This window comes from Anopheles moucheti, chromosome 2, assembly GCF_943734755.1.
Source record: "Anopheles moucheti chromosome 2, idAnoMoucSN_F20_07, whole genome shotgun sequence".
Classification (NCBI taxonomy): domain Eukaryota; kingdom Metazoa; phylum Arthropoda; class Insecta; order Diptera; family Culicidae; genus Anopheles; species Anopheles moucheti.
The window spans coordinates 67,603,185-67,625,294 of NC_069140.1; the positions used below are offsets into that span (position 1 = coordinate 67,603,185).

The 22,110-nt window shown below is 40.8% G+C and overlaps 2 pseudogenes; both read right to left on the bottom strand.

The window, feature by feature from the left end:
• Positions 1-1,927: 1,927 nt before the first annotated feature.
• Positions 1,928-15,911, bottom strand: LOC128298409 (uncharacterized; annotated as a pseudogene).
• A 5,342-nt stretch (positions 15,912-21,253) lies between these two features.
• On the bottom strand, positions 21,254-21,882 carry LOC128298420 (uncharacterized; annotated as a pseudogene).
• Between the last annotated feature and the right edge of the window lie 228 nt (positions 21,883-22,110).

Below are 22,110 nucleotides of genomic sequence, written 5' to 3' on the forward strand. Positions count from 1 at the left end.
TACCAACTAAGGGTAACTTAATCTATTGTACAATTCACATTCGTTTGAAGATATTTCCTTCTCCAAAAAGTGGAAGGTCACCTTATCCCGGGTGTACTCTGTCGTGTTGCTGCATATATTTCGTCATCCTATAGAGTGGTCCTTTTTCGTGCGAGGGTCTATATCGTGATTTGGGTTGTGCGATCTTTCTTCTTCCATGTTTTTGTCCGCATTGACAGGTCGTTCTGGTGGTTCTGCAGCGGTCGATTTCCTTAATCGTACCCGCAACTTATACGCATCAAACTCTTTCTTACATACCATTCACACAAACACGTATACATTTTCCTACAAGCGAGGTACAACATACAACACAAACACAAACATAAGGAAGACAGGGTCACACGGACAAACCATTAGCACGGCAAAATTTAAAATCTACCTTGAGGTAAGCTACATCCGAGCCCATCTCGAATTGGGGTATCAGAGACTCTTCCTATACTTCGGACTGCGTCCAACAAGGAGGGTCCAATTCCTAATGATTGTTGCACGATTATCATCATGTGTGCCGCCCCAATCTTGTCCGTGAGCATTAAAATGCCCAGGTTTTGGTACAACCGGTATCAGGGTTTCAAGATCCTTTTTGATCTTCTTAGGATCCAAGTTGGCTCCCGGGGGATATAGATTGACGCAAGCGTTGTTTACGTCCAACTGTTTACATCGCTAGAAACCTCCGACAAGTGACAGTCGGAGGAACGTAGTAATCTTAACGCAAAATGTAGCCCGAACCACTAGTTCCGTAAAGTTATAAATATGAGGCGAAAGGGTTTTTTCGCCCTCTTACAACTAAAACTCCACCACGGATCGATAATTATAAAGCGCAAAGGAAAGAAATTATCCGAAAACGATCGCGAAAGAACAGCGACATATCCCATATGGGCGATGCTTCACCGTGACGACGTGTTGCCTTTTTGGGGAAAAAGGATTTCTTTTTTGGTGCCTTTCTGATCGGCATCTTTTGACTCCTGTGAGAGGAACCAGACTGGGCAACGGTTCTTTTTCCGCTAAAAGGGACAGCGTGCCGAACGGGTTCACGCTTGGGGTCGCCTTATAAAAACATCAGCGTACGAACCCCTTGCACTATGCATGACTGATCGTTTGTGCTCCGCCTGTCTTCTCCGATCCGACAGGACAGGGCGCAACCTCATGCCATTCCTGTTTACAGTGAATGCATTTTTCGGCCGATTTTATGCACTCTGCGGTAGAGTGCGCTCCTTTGCATTTACTGCACTTCACTACGTTTGAGCAGTAAGGAGCTGAATGCCCAATCTGATTGCATTTGGTGCAGTTTGCCACCTTTGTTACAGAAGGTCGACGGATTGGCACGCGAAGTCCCTTAAAATAAAGTGAATTCGGTAGAACCGTACCTTCGAAGGTGATACGGAGCGAGGGAGTCTCACGATACACCTTCTTTCCGTCGACCAAACATGGAGCATAAAGCTTTTTCACCTCGAGGATCTTGGCGCGAGGAATCGATTGGTGCAAAAAAGCCCCCTCTCCGTACTTTAGGATGTCCTTTAGAGGGCATTCGAAGTCATCTACAACACCGATGACTTCCACCAATCCACCGGGTATATAACCCCGATAATCCTCCGTATAGGCCGGATCAGCCGCAATGGCATTAGCTTGCATCCGGTCCTTAGCGGAAACCCTAATCTTATTAGGACGCAGCCGAAGTACTTTCAGAACTCCAGGTTATTTCTTGAAAATCGATGCTGTGATCCAGGGGTTTATTTCTGGGCATGAAGAAAACATCATGCACCTCTTTGAAAGAAGCAGGATACGCCCTGCTTCTTGGCTTCGCATCTGCTGGGCTTATCGGCTTGCGCGATGAGTAAGCCTGTTCTGCCAATAGGAATTTGTTCTTCGCAAGAATCCCTGGATCAGAACTTTAGCGCTTCACTGTAGTAAAGCACTCTTCCGATCCTTCCATCGGCCCCACCTCCATGGCGGAGCTCGACCGAGTATAAATGATAATTTCATTAGATTTAAATTGTATAGGAGCAACATCATCTAATGTATTAACATTGAAATAATCTACTTTGTTTAACGTACTGAATCCCATGAATAATGGCCGAATTTTGTGGGGTTAATTCTACTCTCAAAAATTTTAACTAAATCATTCACTCGTGTCCATTGATAACTAAAAATAGGTTTTAAAACATTACTGGCTGTAACGTGCAACCCACAACCATGCGTAGTTACACATGGATATACTTTTCTATTTACACTAATGTCTACATTAATGGATGCAAATAATTTTAATCTACCAGCTACTTGTTCTAAACATTTAGACCCTTTTCTCGCACACCGTTTGTGAAATTGCAAAAAAAACTAAATCATACGCCAAAAAATAATCTAAACCACCTGCAGCTACAACATTTTTATGCACGTGAAGGAGATTATGTATGTTACTTGTCATACGAGTGCGACCATAGAAAGTTGGGAACTGTGATACAAATTTGTGGAGCATTCTACGTGCAAGAGGATAAAGGGGTTGATATGTTAGAGACGAATAAATAGTTATACTACAAAAATAGAGGAGATAATGATCAAAACCATCCGGGTGCATAAAATCTCTATATATCACAGGGCTAATGTAATGCGCAAAGGATCTAAATTCTGTTGCTTTCCAAAATTTTTAAGTTGAAAGAGATCGGAATGGTCGGTGTATTTCAGAAGGAAGTTTGGTTTTAATTAGAAAGTGTGAAATGTTTTCCTTCTGATCAGTGGTACACCGATCAAAAGAGGCCATTCTATGGTCATCTAAGCATGCCAACAATTTACGAGTCCCGCTGGACTCGTGCTGGTAGATTAAACTGATGCTGGTAGATGGTGGTAGAGGAAATCTAACTTGTTATCATGTCTAAACCAATAACCTCTTCTAACGGCGAACGTTTCGATTTATGATGAGCTCTATCAATTTTTGCGCTAAAACTGGCATCCGTGCGCGGCGGTGGTGCTATAGCATAATCAAAAACTACCTTACGTAAAGACTCCACACGCTCTCCAACTACGGCGCACTTAGTGCATCCGTGTTTGCCTTGATATCCTAACACCGTTTTTAACAAAGCTCACGCAAGGCGAATCGGTAACAAAATCGGTGAGATTTCGCAAAAAGTAACTGTCTTATCAGCAAACTGCATTCCTGTGGAATGTAATTTGTAATTCCAAATTTGTTGGTTTATTTTGGCCGCTGTATATACCTGCAACCATTGCTGGACAATCGGGTATTTCATCTATTTTAAAAAGAATAGGCCAAAATTCGGTGGGGTTGCTCCTGAAGGGAGGAAGACCATCAATTGCAATTTGTAAATTGAATTAATTTGCTTCCGGAATGGTATCCTTAAACAAATTTCTAAGAGCAACCTCAATCCCTATACCATAATCGTCCCCTTGTTATGCTTTGAATTTCGTTGCTAACTTTGGGAATTTTAGCAACGTACGTGCATCTTTGGGAAGCTCAGGGTGAACGAACTTTCTTAATATATCTAGCAGTGTGTCAAATCGGCGGTTTCCGCCTGTGATCTTCATCCTAGGTCACTCGCGTAGAATGGATTTTACGTAGGATCGCGTAAAAATAAACTAGAATTATTAGTTTTAAGTTTCCACTTTATTTTTCTTTATTAACGCGGAGCGTAGCGCAGGGATAAAATCCTTCAGTGTCGTCCTCTCCGTTTCTCGTTTGCCACTGATCGTTTTTCGCTTTCCTCGCGTTTTCGTCGCGTCGCGACATTTCGTCCTCGACTGACAGTTCCTCTCATCAGGAATGACCGCGCAGATTACAAGCAGCAAATTAAGAAAGTTACGGGAAAGATGCCCTACAATCGCCAAATGCTTTAACGCATCTTTCAAAATTTCTGAGGAAGCTATAAGTATCCCTCCAAAAATCATCAGCACTTCCAACTAGTTCGTTTTCTTCATCAATGTTTCTATCGTTAGTATTAATATCGTTAATATTGTTAGAATCTAAATCCATGCTACTTGCATTATCCATGCCACCACCAATGCTTTCAAAAGATAAATTATTCGGATCATTCAATTTATCTGTAAAAGTGAAAAAAAAAACAAAAAAACTCAATTGAAATTTAACAAAACTAGTTTAAATAAAGAATTTGCGACCGCCACAAACCACTCAACAGATCATATAATTGAAAATGAGAAAATAATGTAACACGTCGGTCGCTCACGACGGACACGCAACACAAATTCATAGCACGGAGAGTCTCGGATATAGACCATTATAACGGAAAGCCGGTGGAAGTAAGTCGTTCAATAAAACTTTAATTCTGTAGCGACAAAACTTGGTCAGGTAGGACACGAAAACACGACACCTAGGGAGAATTGGATGAACTAATAATATGATAGTTGGGAAGTTTGTCAGGTCAAAGTGAGAACAATAAGATCCTTGTTTGTAGGAGAATCACCAAACTAGAACAAAGGGATAGCGAAATACGTATTTTGTGGAATAGGCGAACAAACGAAAAAACAGACAGGATCGAACACGAATTGTGAGGTGATAGGAAAGTTCGAGACATGGCCAGCACAATATAAAAGCGGTGGCATGTCCGAACAAAATCAGTTATCGTTCTACTCTCCGACGGGAAGTTTCCATCCAATCCTCGTTCAAAAGTCCAAGTCGTATATGTTGGTGAAAAACGTTTGCACTCGAGCCAACAACCAGGGAGGATCAATAAAAGTAGGATCGAACTTCGGTTCGAGAGAAACATATCCTAAAACTCCTTATCTTCTGATGTCATCCCAATGTAGAGAAAGTTTTTTTTCTTATACAACTCATACGTTTTGTTTTACTTTTTGTCCACTTTTATTTTTCCGACTTCGATAGCTTCGTAGACTGATAACTCCTTGATCTGCTGCCAGCCTCCCTTTTATATGAAATAATTACATTGTTCTTATGGGCGTATTTAGCCCTCTAGCTCTGTAATGCGAGTACATATTTAACTGTTTCTTTCTAACGCGTGCATTATGCGTACGTGATTTTTTACAGGTGCGTTTTACATATTTTGATGTTTGTAACAATTCCTATTGTCCTGCTGCGCAATTGGATGAACTCTCTGTAATTTACATAGTTTACATTTTTGAATGTGCTATAAAAATATTACTTTGTTATGACTAAAATTCCTACGCTATTTTTGGTGGTATTCAATGTTATAATAACTTTTGATGTAAGTTTTATTTTTATTTATTTTTTTCCATTATGACGGCCAAGGGCCGTATGATCGACATATTTTGTCGAAATTCCATGACTTTGGGCATTTCCTCCCAGTTATGAGCCTTATCCCGGGCTTGCTCGGTTGTTTTAAAAACTAACTTAAAACTATGGAATGCAGTGGCGGATGGTGATGTGGTCTTTTTCATGGGTGGCGGTTGAAGCTTTGTGGTGATGGCGATGATGGTGTCGGAGGTGATGCTGATGCTGGTGGTGGTATTTGTTGTATGGTGGTTGGTGGTGGTGGTGGTGGTGGAGGTGGATGTGATGCTGGGCTATTGATGTTGTTGCCGGTCTATTGTTGTAGGTGTAGACAAAGAACAGGCACGTAATATTAGTGTAACATTTACAACAGTTACAACAAGGAGCGATACAACCGTGCTAATTGTAGCTATATTTTTCTGCCTCCGTGGATGTTTGGAGATGCTGCCGTGTCCCAGTGGGGTCGCGTTGGTGTCGAAATCTATGTGGCACAATACGAATATAACGTAGGACAACATTTAACATTTAATGGAACATTTGGAAGGATGGAAAGGAACTTAAGGAAGGGAATCAAAGGATTAGACCATTCTCTCGGCAGAAGCGGTATATAATCATCATATACCTCAAGTCCTTGTTAGCCAGTACGTCGCGGATCGGAGCACCCGGTTGCAGTCCGATCCCCCGGATTGCCCTCAGCAAGTCAGGTCTGGCGGGTTCAAATTCCAGGCAGTGCCACAGAAGGTGATCCACGTCGTGGAATCCAACCCCGCAGCCACATACTTTCCTGTCCGACAGGTTTATGCGCTGTAGATGTGCATCCAGTGCAAAATGGTTCGACATAAGCCGAGACATCATGCGGATAAACGCACGATCCACAGAGAGCCCACCAAACCAGGGCCGCAGGGACACTTGCGGAGAGATCGAGAAAAGGAATCTCCCGAGTTCATCCACTTCCCACATGCTCTGCCAGCGAGACAGACAAAGTTGCTGTGGGGAGCGAAGGTACTCATGGGTTGAGATTGGTCTATCGTAAAATGCGCCTTCGGTTGCGCCTTTTTTGGCCAGTGAGTCGGCCTTTTCATTGCCGGGAATTCCACAATGAGAAGGAACCCAAATAAACGAAACTCTAAAAGCTTTCTCAAACAATGAGCCAAATACTTCCATAATTTTGTGGATAAAATAGTCATGGCTCTTAACAGCCTTCTCTGTTTTTAGCGCTTCAATTGCGCTTAAACTATCAGTGAAAACGAAGTACTGGCCAGAAGGGCTCGCAGCTATGATAAGTAGCGCGTAAAATTTTGCGGCCAACTCAGCAGTGTATACACTGCATGGTTGACTCAACTTGAACGCGACCTCCGTTGTTATGCCAAAAACACCGAAGCCCGTACCCTCCCCAGAAGACGATCCATCAGTGTAGAACTGTTTTGAAGGGGGTTGGCAGAAAAATATCTTCATGTGTATGTATATGTATTGAGGACGCCACTTCTCATGCTATCTCTTTTGCTATCCTGTTCTAATCCTGACTGCTTTTAATTCACTTTGATCCTAAGCGGTTCGTGTCTAGGATGATGTAAAATTCGTGTGGCTTTATTGCGTAAGACGTTTTACTAATCATTGTGTCTTACTCTTATGCATGTACTACTGAATCTACTTTAATAAGTTTCGGTGAAATTTTATGAGTAATTCCACTTCTTGCTGGTACTGAAATTGTGTTATCTTCTATAGGGTGAGAGATTGAAATTCCTTTTAATTCAAAATTTAATAAGTAATATTCATTATCTATTTTGCATTTGTATGTTGGAAAGAAATCTCTTCCTAGAATACCATCTGCTTCTATTTCTATAATATCTGATATCAAATGAAAATTATGATTAACTATCCCATTCTCAAATGATAAATTGGTATTAATTGTTCCATAAGTAATAAAAGAGTTATTTACGATTCCGGTTAGCTTAACTCTGTTTTTGCTATTAATCTCATCTTGAGATTTAATTTTTCCAATTTAACGAATAACGATACTGCTGCTCCAGTATCAATGAGCTAAGTGCTATATGTACTATTAGCCTTTTCTACCACTCGGGCCACAACCTAATGAGCTAGGGCATTTTGTATGACGCAACTTTTGTGTTAGAGTATTCATGGAAAAGAAGGAATTTCGCGTGATGATTAAATATTAGTTTTTGAAGGGGAAAAATACAGTTGAAGCCAAAAATTGGCTTAACGAAGAGCCTTTGGACACTACTCCACCAAAACAACCATAAAATATTGGTATGCTAAATTTAAAAGTGATTAAATGAGCCCTAAAGATGGTGAACACAGTGGACGCCCAAAAGAGGTGGTTACTGACGAAAACATTAAAAAAATCACAAAATTATTAAGAACACCCATAATGTGAAGCTGATCGAGATAGCTGACACCCTAAAGATGTCTAAGGAACGTGTTGGACATATCGTTCACGAGTATTTGGACATGAGAAGGCTCTGTGCAAAATGCCTGCCGTGCGAGCTCATATACGCTCATAACGAATTGATGATTCGGAGTAGAGTTTGGAGCTGTTTAAGCGAAATAAATCTGAGTTTTTGCATCAGTTTGAAACCATGGATGAGTCTTGGCTTCTCCACTTCACTCCAAAGTCCAATAGACAGTCATTCGAGTGGACTAGACGCGATGAACTTGCTCCAAAGCGGGGGAAAACGCAACAATCAGCTGGCAAGGTTATGGCGTCAATTTTTTTGGGATTTGTGAGGAATAATCTTCATCGACTATCTTTCGAAAGGAAAAATCATTAACAGCGACTATTACATCAAATTTTTGGAGCGATTGAAGGACGAAATCGCCAAAAAACGGTCGCATTTGAAGAAAAAAAAGTTTTGTTTCGTCAAGACAACGCACCGTGCCACAAACCAGTGAAAACAATGGCAAAAATTAATGAATTAGGCCTCGAAATGCTTCGTCAACCAACCTTATTTCATAGATCTGGCTCCCAATGACTAACTCCATTTCTCAGATCCCAGAAGGATGTCCTCTGAGAAGAAATTTTCGTCGGATAAAGAGGTGTTCGGAAAAACTGAGGCCTTTTTTGAGGCAAAGGACAAATACGACTGCAAAAAGGGTGTCGAAAAATTTAAAGACCGCTAAAATCGGTGTATCGCCCTTGAAGAGACGTATGTTGAATACAAAAAAATAATTTGGCCAAAAAAAAATGTTTTACTGTCATAGGCCAAACAATTATCAGCCACCTGTTATATCCAGGTTCTCAGATGATCCATTGTATATTTGTACAAGAGATGTAGCAGTTTTAATATCAAAATGCGCCATTTTGTCGTTTTTTGATTCGTTTAATTTTGAATCGTTGGAATTTGGCATTTGGTAATTGTTTATGTGAAACTCGTTTCACATATTGCGAAGTTTACTTGCATTCATTGCGAAGTTTACTTGCACTTATACGTTTGCGTTTTGGGTTCACCTTTTTATTATTTTTGATTTTTGACTTCGTAAAATGCGTTACAACTGATTAAAAAACAAATGCGTAAATGCGTAAAATGAGATTCCGACTGACTAACTGATTGCGATTGATTTTGGCTCCGCGCCAGCCTCCTTTTTATATAAAATAATTACATTGTCCTTATGGGCGTATTTAGCCCTCTAGCTCTGTAATGCGAGAACATATTTAACTATCTCTTTCTAACGCGTGCATTATGCGTACGTAATTTTTCACAGGTGCGTTTTACATATTTTAATGTTGGTTACAATTCCTATTGTCTTGCTGCGCAATTGGATGAACTCTCTCTAATTTACATAGTTTACATTATTGAATGTGCTATAAAAATATTACTTTGTTATGACTAAAATTCCTATGCTATTTTTGGTGGTATTCAATGTTATAATAACTTTTAATCTAAGTTTTAATTGGCAGAAAAATATCTTCATGTGTATTGTGTATTGAGGACGTCACTTCTCATGCTATCTCATTAGCTATCTTGTTCTAATTTCTGACTGCTTACAATTCACTTTGATCCTTAGCGGTTTGTGTCTAAGATGATCTAAAATTCATGTGGCTTTATTGCGTGAGACGTTTACTAATCATTGTGTCTTAGCTACTTTAAATTGTTTTTGCGTTATTAGTCAAAGGTGTCAAACCTGCATGTTACATATGTATTTTTTTTTATTTCACTTTCCACTAAATCGGTAAGCACTTTTGGAAATTAGTTCCAGCAGCATTTTATCAAGAAGTCGTTTTGATTCACTGCTGATTGTTTTTTTTAATAACCTTGTATGCCTACATTCACTTTTGCTTGTTGGCGGTTGGTTTGTTCCGGAAGGCCCAGCTTCTTCGTCCATGTTGATAGCAGCTTTGACACGCTTTGACTTTACCTTACATATGGCACCGTTTTATGTACCAAATTCAAATGCCGCCTCAAATTAGAAGTACAGTTTTTTTTCTCAAAAATTTTAGTTCAATCTCAAAATTTTGACAGTTCGTGTAATTTTGTAAATGGAATTGATTGTTTTATGTGTCAAGTTTAAAATTTTCCCAAAAATACGTTACATTTTAATATTATAAACATTAATTGTGGTAAAAATTAGTTAGTTATTAGCTTTAATTATCGAAATAAACGTAAAAATTTCAATTATTAATGTATCTCATAACGTGAAAAGAAGAAAACGACCACTGAATACTAGATAAAATCGATATTATAAAGGGAATTCGAGTTACGTGAACTGCTCTGCCACGCATTATTCGCGTAACTCGAGAAAAAAAGGTAGATTCTTTGGTGTATGAAAAGATCTTTGAGCAATAAAAACATTTTGCAAAAGATTCTACCTAAAATGTTCCGAGATATCGCTGGTTATTATATTTGCAGGAACCATCCAATCTTCAAAACAAATTGCATCACATTCTCCAAACTTTTTTTGTTGTCACTTTAATTATGGTACCTTTCAGCTTATCGTGCCTGGGATGCCGAAACGCAGTAGTTAAGCTGTAGCATATCTGCTATACAGTCTAAAAAAACATTCACCCCATGTCTTATGTTGAAATTCACCCCATGCTCCTCTATCAAGATATTAGAACAAGAACTGCAATAAACAATTAACGCAAATAGCATAAACCTCAGGCGCAATTAAATCAAACATTAATCGCTCACAAGTTACAGGTACTCATTCAATGCACACAAGTTGCAGGTACAAACCCAATAGGCAAAACATAAAAAAACATACACCATAGAAGCGTCGACCGCGCAAAGAGCTTACGCAAACTCAATCCATACCCGATCAATACGCAGCGTCAAAAAAAACCCATCGCGACCTCATTGCAAGACAGTACAGGTGCGCTTCACGCCAGAGTTGCAACCTTTGCAATATAGCAATAGACACTATTGCTTGACTTGGTTCAAGTTAGCAACAGGAAATAACCCGTCCATACATAGCTTATATGAAACAGAACTACGCCACCCAATTAATAAGAACTAGAACTCAAGAAAACAATTAAACCAACCAATCAAAATTCAGACAAACAAAAGTATCAAATTTCAACTAGTTCGATATCTAGGTTAATGGAAAATTCTATCAAATTTGTACTCACGATGTTTACCCGTAATTATGTTATAAAATAAAGATTGACAATTGACTAGGCAGTCACTCGGAGGCACTCGCAGCTACGTGCACACGCTGTTACTGTCGTAGTTGATCGTTATGCTCAACTAAAGAAGTCTAGTGTTTTATTGGGGACTCTGTCCCAATCCGTACTGAAAGAAATGTAGACCTATACATGGTGTGTTGTCCCGTGGTGATCACGTATGACCGTGTTGTATCTATGGGACAAGCAGTTATATTACAAAGCTTTAAGCATCTAGTAAAGATGTTAGCAATTAAGGTAATAGCTTTAATCCTTAAATGCTTGAGCACAATGTTAAACAGTCCGTCGAACCCTGCTGCCTTTAGGTTTTTTAGTACTTTCAAAGAGGAAATTACCTCATTCACAGTTACAGACTTTTCGACTGCCATTGGTGGCTGTGTATTTTTCAGTTGTGAAATTGATTGTATTACTACTGATTCCATGTTACTCTTTATACGGTCATCAAGTTTATGGGCGCTTGAGAAATGAAATAAAAGGGCATTTGCTTTTTCTAAACCAGTTAACAGCATTTTACCTAAATTGTCAACCAAGGAGGGCATAGGTTTTGGTTTGTTTTTCAAGATTTTTTGAACTTTCCACATCGTATTGGTATTTTTGCCAAGAGCAGCCATTTATGAACCAAAATTATTTTTGCGTATATCATCGACCCGAGCAGAGATGACCCTAGACAGAACAGCTGCATGATGTTTCTTGTCCGTCTCTCCAATATGGTGGTATTGTCTCTTAGTTGATTGCGAGGCTTGATTAGTAGTCTAGGTGCCTTTGAATCGCACTTCAGGCACTGTTTCTGCTACTGCAGTCTTTATTGCTCCCTCCAGAGCGGTGATGGCTCGATCGATATCTTCGATTGTTGTCACTTCAGTTGAGTCGATACTCCGATCTACGATTCTGCTAAACTGTATCCATTTTGCCTATGAGTAGATCCTTCGAAAAGGTGGTGGAAATTTGGAACAATTGATTTGAAGTGTCCGAGTTGTGCCACATCTGAGAGGAATATCCTATTTCGGTTACACCGTAGATTTCCCCATAGGTGATGCTTGGCATTCAAGTCGCCTCCAATGATGGTCTTAGTGTTGGTACTGGCGATACGACTCAGTTCTTGCTGGAAAACAGTCGCAAGCCTGCTGTTGCTTTGCTGGGGACAATAGGCTGCAACTATTTGCAAAACTCCGATACTCGCTGATATTCGAATTCCCAATGCCTCTAGTATCATGGTATTAAAGCAAGGTAGGAGTGTGTGATTAATACCACGCCGGATGATAATGGCCACACCACCGCCATTTGAGCTTATACGATCAAGTCTATGAGTAATGTAGTCTGGTACAGAAAAACTCACGTTGGGTTTAAGGAACGTTTCTACCACTAATGCAACGTCTATATTGTGGCGATGCAGAAAGTCGCATAGCGGTATTCTTTCGTGCTTTGAGCGGCACCTTTTCAACTTAACCGACGTTTCCTGGAAGATGACCAAAAGTGTACCAGCGTCATACAAGGAATCTTCTTGTGATGGGGTTGGTTCCATCTGTTGTGCCGCTGACTAGGACACTGAGCTAGGTTGTATTGAAAACCTGGCGGCACCATAGGAACAGCAGTAGATCTTACGGAACTGCGAGAAGCAGAGGGCGGTGCGATCGTTTGGAGCGACGGAAAGTTTTGTGCTGTTTTTGGTGGTGGTGGTGGCACCGATCGTACGTTATTTGCCTGTTTGTTTGAAGATTGTTTTTAAGCTTCTTACTCACTAATGGGAGGACACCAAATAAATAACGACACATGATCCAGATTACGGCACGTATTAACGACTATATTAACTTAAAAAAAAACGCTAAACGTTACATGATTGCATTCCCGTCACTCGAAACGTTCATTCTAATTGCTCGCCCGAATCGAAGTGTTCTGGCAGCGCGTGCGCCCGTACGCTCACCTCTCGCTGACTCCGGTGGATGACATTTACACATCAACCGCTCACTATTGCCTGTTTTTGTTGTTAACAATTCAGGAATATATGTTGAACATAAAATCATATTATATTCCCGTTCCCCTCATCCTGTCCCCGTTCCCGTCAGGGGTTGGATGACAGGAGTTATGTGTCTCCACATCGTTACGTTTACATTTGTAATCGCATTAACGCATCAATTGTACTGAACGCTTTCGCGTCAATTTCCCCCTTTTCCCGTGTAGCTACGAATACTAACGACCGAAGGTGGTCGTTTCAGTGATGATGCCATTTGCTGTCAAGAGCTCGTGTAGCCCTTTGTTTGAGAGTGTAACCCCTCTAGCAGCTAGTCTACGCGCCTGCTACATTTCGCATCTTCGAAGGGAATGCCGTATGATGTCAGCCTTCGAAGGCGGCGCCTGGCTTTTTCGGCTCCTGTTGACGTTGATTTGAAGGATTTGCATCACTACAATGAACGTTGCGCACCGCAAATGCCTGCCGCGATTCAGTGACCTCCACCGCACAGCAGACACTTGATGTCGTTCGTATAAGCGAACCTCTTATGCTGACCATTGCCTGTCAACGGTGAGTTACCGTGTCGGATTCATCGATGCGGTATAGGGTGCTCCATAACAGTTACAATACATTGATGTTTTCAAAGATTTTCAAAAAACCGTCAAGTAGTGTTACTGAGCCAAACAAAGAATACATTTACAAGCTACATACATACAAGCTTATACAAGCTATACATACATACGAGTGTATAGCTACGAGGCCACGGGCGATGTGGATTCCCTCACCCATTGAGTGTTGAGGAAAACCGGGCGCATCTACAGATTTTTATTTTTTGAGACTTTATTTGACAGTTCCGGTCAGTCAGCTCATCAAAATGTAAACAAAACCTGTTGATTCTGCCGGTGGTGTGGCGAACGAATATTGGGTTAATTATTTATGCAAGTATTCTTTTCGTCTCAACCACCGCCGCGGGTAGTCAGGCTTTGCTGGACCTGGATCCACGATGGTTCTAGATCAGCCTAGACATCGAAATCGCGATCACGGTCGCCTTAATGGGCTCTTTTTCGACGTGCAGCAGCCATTAAAGATGGTCATGCAGCTACGTTCTCCGAGGTGACGGATGGAGCGGGTAGATTGCACGATCACTTCGTTGATTGTCAGTTCTACAGTTTCCATACTAGAGATGACGGTCAGCTACTTCTTCTCGGGCACCAATTCCAGCCGGTGTTGTTGCAGCTACTGCTGGATCGCTACGACCGCTGTTACTATTAATTGCCTAGTTGTGGTTCCAACAACTCCAGGTCATCAGCATAGGCCAGGCATTGTACGCCTGATGGCAGAGCCACATGAAGGACAGCATCGTAGAGGAGGTTTCACACCGTGGACCGAAGATGGAAAAATGGGATGGAAATCCCACGGAGACGTCCTTCTCGATTGGACCTTCGCTAGTCTCCACAATCAGTTTGCGGCTGCTGAAGTAGCTCCTCTGGATGTGCTGTAGCGCCGACGGGAGTCACTTATCGCGTAATGCCTGGACGATGAGCTGCTAACTCGCAGAGGTAAAGGCAATTTATTTTAATACTTCAGAAGGGGTTTCATTTCATTTTTTTTTACAAATAGCCGTATCGCAATTCGTAAAATGATCTCCTTCCGACACCTTTTCTATACATTTTTCCATTAAGGGTTTTAATGTTAAGAATAATACCGTACTTCATATACGCTCCCTTCACAACAAATTGCTCGTATAAGCTTTTCCGAGAAAAGCCTTCCCGTTAAGCTATTTACCTTTACATCCCTCGTGGGGTTAAAATTTATTCTCCCTTTTCCCTCTCTTCTACAAAGCTACCTCGTTTATAGTGGGCCCAAGTGGCCGGATGTTGTCGCCTCGCTGTTAGAGGCCTCTTCCTGAACTGTGAGAGCATGCCAAGTACTTAGATCCGGCTGATTCGGAACCCTTGCTCAAAGTTTGCAAGTGGACCCATATCATGTAACGGCTAGCGGTCGGACTTGTGGTTGACAAGTCCCACGACCTTTGCCTTTTCTGAATTGAAGCTACGCACTGCTAATGTCGAATCTCCCTGCTGCTGGCGTCAGGGGCAGCTTGGGGCCTCCTGTGACACCTTGTGTCCTATCGCACTAGCAGCACGAACGACGCCGGTCTCGTACGCGACTGACCGGAAGGAGCTGGTGATACATCGTGCCGGCGGCAAATTTCACCTACTAATTTTATTTGTTTTATTTTAAATTACAGTTCTTCACCATATAGTCAGCCCCATATGAGTTTACAATATTTATAAGGCACTTCCTCCTTGTCATTTGCCTTATCCTGCAGCAATGTTTAAGGCGTCCTATTACGGTGTGAGTCTCGATAAGTTTGGTGCTATCGTTGTGTCTCTATTGTGCTATGCTCTCCGTGTTGGTACTATTGACCGATAGAGGAGTGGTTCCAATCGTGGTCTTGTCGTGATGATGTGATCAGGCGTGGACGGGACAAGAGGGGAAAAAACAAACAACAAATAAATTGAGACTGAACTAAACAGAACACTGTCAAGTCTGCCCCGCTTTTGTGACTTTGATGCTGTCCTCTAAGGCCATTGTGCTCTCGACGGCTTATAACATTTGTTAATTGGTATTGGTATTTAACATTTGTTTACAAAGACAACACAAGAAATATGCAAGGAAGCAGTAGTTCCTCTAAGGATTGGTTCACTATTGGTTCAGGATTCATAGGAGTAAACCATCGTCCCTGGCAAAGCGAAAGATAAACCTCATGTACTTGAGACCCTTGCAAGCCAAAATATCCCGTTTCGAAGTATCAGGTAATCTGTCCATGCCCTCAAATGCATTTTTCAAGGACGGTCTGGAGGTTTCAAATTCCATGCAGGACCATAAAAACTTAGATCCCGACTCTACAGCTACATACATACATGGCTCTTTGCCAGAATGATTCGGTATAAATCAGTGCCCGCGTCATTATCGCTTTCATTGTCATACTCTTCCAGCACCTCCAATGATTCAATTTTAATAAGCTCGTCATTGGATAACGGCTCTCCCGCTTCAATGATGAGCTGCCTCATTTCATCTACATTCACTTCTATTTCTTAAAGATGTGCTAACGTTACACATTCGTCGACCAGATCATCTGTTTGTGATACGTTGTCTTGAACAAAATATGTTGGAATTATTTTTTTCCAGCAAGAACTCATCGTGTCAGATAAAATCTCCTTCATGCTTCGCACATGCTTCTGCAATGTGCCCTACCGCAGTTAAAATGTTAAAAATTTTTTCCAAAACTCAACTGAAAACGAATAAGTCTGCTCTTCCATGCTTTGTATTGCATGCTTAAACACGCGACGTATGTAATATGATTTAAAGGTGTAAATGATACCCTGGTCCATCGGTTGAATTAATGAAGTCGTTCTTGGTGGTAAAAATATAACTTCCACATTGGGGTTCATATTATTCAATTCAACTGGATGCCCAGGAGCGTTATCCAGTAGCAGCAGTACCTTGAACGGAATGTTTATATCTGCACAATATTTTTTTACCTCTGGTATAAAGCATTCGTTGAACCATTCAGTAAAAATCGTACGCGTTACCCATACTTTGGAATTCCACTTCCAAACTACCGGTAGACTATCGAACGTAATATTTTTGAATGCTCGTGGTTTGCGGCAACGATAAACTGTGAGAGGTTTTAATTTCATATTCCCTGCTAAATTTCCTCCAACCATTACAGCAATTCGGTCTTTGGCCACTTTGAATTACTTCCATCTGCTTATTAATGTAGCTGCGCGATGGTATTTTCTTCCAAAACAAAGAAGTTTCATCGACGTTGAATATTTGTTCTGGAAGATACCCTTTATCCATCACAAGCCTTGTAAAATAGTCCGGAAAGTAGTATGCCGCATCTTCATCTGCACTGGAAACGTTATGCAAATTTGCGCATTTCTTAAACCTTGCGAACCATCCTTTGCTAGCCTTAAATCCTTCGCCTTCGTTTGTTTCTTCTCTTTTTATATCATTATACAGAGATAATGCTTTATCTTGGATGTTTTTGAGGCTTAGAGGTATGCGTTTCTGAGTTAAATCATTTATCCACATCAGCAACAATTTTTCAACTTCGACTATGCTATCCTCACGTGTTCTTGTCATTATAGTAGACTCTAATGGAGCATTTTTAATCGATTGTTTTAGCTGATCCTTTGCTTTAATTATAGTCCGAATGGTTGATTCCGGTCGATTGGTATCTCTGGCGATGTTGGCGTAACATTTTTCTCCTTCGTACATTTTGATAATTTTGTGTTTGTTACTAAAGCTGATGGCGCTTTTCTTTCGCTTGGACGCTTGTGATTTATGTTCATTTAGCAACAATAAACTTAAAAAATAGAAAATAAATGTAAAGAAATAGTAAAAATCATCGTTTTATTAATTTTAATGAAATATTACCTAGAACACAGACTGAATAAACAAAAGTTTTCCAGATCAGTATTTGTCACGCCACTTGTTTCTGCTATATGTACATTTCCGCGCGTTTCGTTTTGACACATGATGTCAGCAGAAATAAACTATGTACCATAAACCCAACGAGCTGTCAAATTTCCAAAAACCGCGTATCTCCGAATCCGCGTATAAGAGGAACCGCGTATCTCGGGGACTGCCTGTACATATATAAACATAAGTATATACAAAAGATGGGTGTGCCTTTGCACTTTCTACATTTAGCTATGTACAAAGGATAAAGGTATACACATTCAGATATATATGGTTATTTATATAAAATCAGATTTTCATTCCATTTTTCATTATTGCTATCCTGTCATTATCAATACTATTATAATTTTTGTCATTATTATTGTCTTATCAAGAGAGGCAAATGCACAAAAGCCTCGTAAAAAAACAAACAACAATAACAACAACAATCATGAAGAAAAAGCAAGGAGATAGTTTTAGAGAGAGACACAATCATTAGGAGTATTGATCGGAAGGAAAATTTTGATGTCATGTGCATAAAAGAGCATCATGAGTGAGAATAGTATGCAAGTCGTTAATTTGATAATTTGTTAATTTGATTTATATGGCCCATATGGCCCCTTTGAAGCTTAGTTATACATATACAGTTAACACTTAGTTGGCCGCACAGAACGAATATAATTTAAGAATAAGAAACGTGACAAGTCAGGTTCAAAACGATCACAAACAGCGTTGAACTCTCGGCACACGGACAATAATAGTAATGATACGTCAAGTAACAGCCTGGCACGGAGCGATCTCGCCGGAACGTAGATGTTGAGACCGGATAGCAGTGCCGGCGAGTCGATCCGATGTTCAAGTAGCCCAGCGACAAATAATCTATGCGCCTTACAGTTTCGCTGTTTCAGCGACACCAGACCAAGTAAAGCGCAGCGTCCGTCATAGTCAACTTGGACGCTCCAGGAGCGAAGAGCAAACCGCGTAAACTTGCGCTGGATGGACTCCAGGCGAGCCAGGGGACGCGCAGCTGTAGGCCACTACACCACAGATGCGTAATCCATCACCGAACGTACTAAGGAACAATAGAGCGCCTTAGTACGGACCGGATCAGTAATGTCGCGCGCTTACTTTTTCAGCAGGCCAATTTGCTGGTTGCCTTAGTAGCAATGTGCTCTAGCTGGTCTTTGAAGCTCAACTTAGCATCAAGGAGCATTCCAAGGTCCCTGACACAACTTTGGCGCACAAGGGCAGATCCGTTGATGGCATACTCGAATAACAGTGAGCTGCGTTTTCCAGCGAATGTTATTATAGCACACTTGTCGGCGCAAAGCTCTAGGCCATTCGTGGAGCACGAGGACTGGAACACGCTCAGAGCCGTCTGAAAAAGCGAATGGTCTGCTTGGGTATGGATCGGGAAAAACAGCTTCGCATCATCGGCATACAGCAGGTGGCATACCTGGTGGAAGCTCCCGCGACACGTCGTTGATGTAGATCACAAAGAGCAGCGGACCAAGGTTGCTCCCTTGAGGTACTCCGGAAGAAGCGTTGATGCACCGCGAAGTATGGGTTCCAATTTTTACCTGGTACGATCGGTCGCATTTTAACAGGAAAATCAAGGACTTCAAGCTTACCGAGAAGAATTGCATGTGGCACGCTGTCAAAAGCTGCTTTGATATCCGTATATACGGCATCTATCTGAAGGCCGGCATCAACAGTCCTGTGGCAGCGACTAACGAACTCCAACTTGGTGGTGGTTGAGTGCTTGGGGATAAATCCATGTTGAGCCTCGTGAGATGTAGTTCGATACATTACTCGCTCGCGCTGGGTTATGTTGAATTATGTTCTTTATTATCTACCCTTTCGTATTAATATGATTATTTAACTTAACATTCTTTAGCTTTAGCTAAGTACCAATTTCCTGTATACATTAGTCGCTCGCGCTGGGTTATGTTGACAAACATTTTTGGTGATCGGATTTCCCAAACCTCACGCGATCGCGGTCAGTATTTTCGTGGCAAGTTTTTCAACTTATGTTTGGACATTGCCGGGATATGTCTTTTTCTTTTTGGTGAACGAGCTTCGATGAGCGAATTTCACTTTTTTATTCCTCTCGTCAGCTACAATAATGCTTTCAATAAGTACTGTCATTCCTTTATATCCAGGATTTCAACTGAACTTTGTTCGCTCGACATGAACAGATTAATTTGTGGCTTCGTCATCGTAAGACGAGAGCTAAGACGGGTAATCGTAAAATGCAAACGCACTGTTCCACCGAATATTCCACAACCCCACGAAGCATAAATTGCAAATGTATGCCGAATAGGTAATTTTTGGCGCATTGATGTAATATTTTACCACGTTTTACTTTTTACAAAAACGAGGTTCGTTCTTGATCGCGGTTCTCGTAATAATAGTTTAAGTAACGTAGCTGCAACCGCACTGAAATTTCATTAGAATAATAATATAAATTTTACTCTTGCGTTATTTCGCTCGGCACAGCTACTTGAGTCATCTGATTCATACCGACCAGATCAGACCTTTTCTCCAGCTTGTTCAATGTTTCTGTATGTTGGTCTGATTCTGGTTGGTTCATTTAACTGCGAGAATGTTTTCTAATGTGATTCGCTGATGTTCTAGGTAATATTACTATTCTCATCTGAAAATGCTATTATAAAGCAGTATTATAAGCTATCATTAGCTCATTTAAGGTCAATTTATATGTTATGTATTGTTTAAATGTATGTTACATGCATGTATGCATGTTTATATGTTGTGTAGCTTTACGCAGAACCGTGTTGTCCTTCTCGATCGCCCGTTCTTGTACTGGCGATAGAGACAGTGGCGTAAATAGTCTTGCTGAAAGTAAAACCTGATGGCTTGTTGCAAAGTTTAGAAGTGATATCAAATAGCAAAATGAGCTTTTCTAGGCAAAAAAATAAAACGGTTGATCATGTAGAATTTTGTTCATACTATCGTTTATTTGAATTTCTGTTTTTTTTAAGAATATTAAACTATTATTGTTATGTACTCATAGGAAAAATTTTAAAAGCTGTAACTGATTTATTGACCAAACATACAAACGATATAAGCAAGTAAAAACACAAGGGTTATACGGGAGCTAAGAACGAACATGAGATCACGTCATGCGTTGATGGAAGAAATATCCTAACGGTAGTGAACGCAGTAATAAACGAATAACGATGATCGTCAGCAACCCGTTTGGTTACACGTTAAGGTTTACCGGCCGTTCTTGCACACTACACCGGTTGCTCAAGTACGCCAATGTCGTTTGGTGCTCGCACGAATTGAGTCCATCCAGCGAAAGTCTACTTGGTTCACTCTGCGCTCCTGGGATCATCACCTCGACTATTAGACCAGCCAGGATTGTAGCCAGGATTCCTGCCCCTCAAGGAAAGGGTGCTAAACGCCAGGCGATTGTTACTGTCGGGATAAATAGATGGTCAAATTAAGTTTTTTTACTTAGCTATGGGCCAACATCATAAACGTACCGGTTCGTGTCTTACAAGTGTGCGGTCCTAGCTCGCGGTGGATAATCGACGCACAGTTTTTCGATGTGTTGTTCGATGTTCCGGCGTCCGAATTGCACCGATTTCTGCGACGTGTTCGAGACTGGTATGTTGATCTGAACATTATGTTCATTAGCAACCTGGTCCGTTTAACTAGAAAGAAAACAAAAATTCTTCTACATATAGATAAGTCCCCCGTCTCAATTAGTGAGTAATCACTGTGTGTTTTGCACAGCAATTACTCTCCAGTCAGCACCACGAGGAGGTTTGAGATCGGAGTTCTAAAAATGCTCGATCAATGCAAAATGTTAATTTAACATTGAGCAAGCATCTTTAGCATTTGCCAACCACCTACCTAACCATCTAATCTTTTCTACACTATCTAAACTAAGCTCCTATCAGATGCTAGCTATTTGGCCCTAATCTGCTTTCAGTATATTTAAAATCTCCTCAAAACTATTCTGGTTATGACGCTTAAACTGATACTCCCTTAAATAACACCTCATGCTACCTTTGTGCGTTCCCTTACTCCTAATAAAATCCTTTACATGCCTCCATAAATTTTCTATGTTCTGTGTATGAATATCGCGATTCCAAAAAAAAATCCTACAAAATTCTCTGAATGATTTACCCTATTGTGCCTATATCCATGCTGCTCTAATCCTCCGTACGCTGCCCAACAATCTGTCACTACTGTACTATTCCTATCTACGTTGTTTAAAACTAAATTATGTAAAGTTGCCCTATCTCTTTTCTCTACTATTTCTAAAAATATCTCTTTCGTTTCCCTACAAATTCCTCCAACTAGCCAAACCTGATTATTATTTGAAATACGTCCCCTATGATTCTTACGCTTAACTACTACCGACTCGTCTATTTCTACCGTTAATCCTAATCCTCCTATCGGTCTTCTGTTAGCCTCGACGTAACTAGCACATTTTTCCCTAATTTCACTAAACCACTTATAAACTGTGTTCTTATTAACTGAAAATTCCTCAACTATCGTTTCTACGCTAAGATTCCTAGTCCATCCTAATATCAACAGCATACTTTTCCCTAATGTTAACCTCGATCCACTAAAAACACTGCCCTTCCTAACCGAACACTCTGCCCTATTACACCGCGGGTCACAACAAACCCACTTAAAACAGCCTTGCGAATTTATCGGTTTCCTAATCATCCCTGCACTACAGTTCTCGCAATTCTGAGCTGCCCTCAACAGTCCTGCATCTAACATCAAACTAACTAGCCCTACCTCATCTTCAACTAACTTCAC